The sequence below is a fragment of the Pteropus alecto genome, unplaced genomic scaffold (assembly GCF_000325575.1).
Source record: "Pteropus alecto unplaced genomic scaffold, ASM32557v1 scaffold78, whole genome shotgun sequence".
Taxonomy (NCBI): Eukaryota; Metazoa; Chordata; class Mammalia; order Chiroptera; family Pteropodidae; genus Pteropus; species Pteropus alecto.
The window spans coordinates 4,982,933-4,984,768 of NW_006443124.1; positions in this window are offsets into that span (position 1 = coordinate 4,982,933).

Sequence of the window (1,836 nt, forward strand, 5' to 3'; positions counted from 1 at the left end):
GTATTGAAGGCGAGGAAATAGAGCAGGGATTAGAAAGCATTTTCAGACAAATAGTTGATAAGAATTTCCCAAAGCTAAGGAATGAGCTGGAACTTGAAATTCAAGAAGTCAACAGAATACTCAATTACCTCAAACCCAAAAGGCCTTCACCAAGATACATTATATTAAAATTATCAAAAATCGACAACAAACAGAAATCTCAGGGCAGCCAGGGGGAAGAAAACGGTAACGTATAAAGAAAAACTCATTAGATTATTATCGAACTTCTCAGCACAGACCTTATAAACCAGGAAGAGATGGAATCATATATTTAAACTATTAAGTTAAAGGAACTACCAGCCTAGAATAATGATCCAGCTAAGCTCTCCTTTAGATATGAAGGAGAAATTAAGACTTTTCCAGACATACAAAAATTGAGGGAATTCTCCACTACGAGGCTCTAGATTTTCCCTCTGCCTGGAATATGTTCCCCCAGAACATTCCTTGGCTAATTCTCTCACCTACTTCAAGTCTTTAATTAAATTTAACTTCTTCACGATACCTACCATGATTATACAATTTAGCTATTTAATATTTCAAATATACCTCCCATTCCTCACAGATTTTTTATCCTTTCTTTGTGCCAAAGCACATATTATCTTCACCTTATTAAATATACTTCACTTATTATTTTATTTGTTGTTTGCCTCTCCTTCATATAATATAAATTCCTCAGTCATTGGGCTTTTTGTCTATTCTGTTCAGTGATATATACCCATTGCCTAAAAGGATGCCTAGTACCTAATAGATGCTAAATACACATCTGTTGATGAAAAAAGTTATTATAATAAAATTTATATATTAGTTTTGGCCTGAGATTTAAAAGAAAGTGAACCAAGAATGACTCAACAATTTGTTGCTTCAGCAACAAAGACAATAAAGTTGCCTTCAAATAGGCAAGACTGTGAGAAGAGCAGATTTGCGGGAGAAAAATCAAATATGTGATCCAGGTATATTAAGTTATATATGTATGTCAATCATTGCTAGTGGAACTGTCTAGTATGCAGTTGGATGTATGAATCTTCACTTTAAGAGAAATATATAGACTGGAGTTATAAATTTGGGAATTGTTGGCCTATAAATACCATTTAAAATCACGAGACTAAATGATCCTGCCAAAGGAATGAATGTAGATAAAGTAGAGAATAAGGCTAAGGACTGAGTCCTGGAACACATAATAATGAAGGATTTTGTTCAATAAAGAAATCATGACAAAGTGAACAGACAACAGTTAACGAGAAAATAGTTGCAATTTCTGAAAACAGATCAAGGAACTAACATCTGGAAACTAAAGGAGAGATACAACAACAACAGAAAACAGACTGACAGTGCTAATGCAGACAACTGACCAAAGTGGAAAATAAAAATAAAATGCAATATAAAATATTATCTCAAGTTAGTCCTCATTATTACTTATTAATAATCACAAATATGAACATTAAATTATATAATACTTTATATCTACCAGAATGCCAAAAATATTAAAGCTAGTAATTCCCAATGCAGGAAAGAATATAAAGATAAAAGAAACCTCATGGATTGCTATCAGAAGTGTAGTCTGATGCAACCATTCTGAAGACCAACTGGATATACTTATTCAAATTAAGTAACATACTCCATAAACAAGTTTCATTCCAGTGTTGTATCCAAAAGAAATTCTCATATAGGTGCATACAGAGATACAAGTATCAGGATGTTAATTTCTGCATTTTGTCAAAGAATGATTCTCAAAATGTTAAAAACATAATTCTCATACACATAGTGAGCTGGCCAACTTTATTTACATTATTGATAATG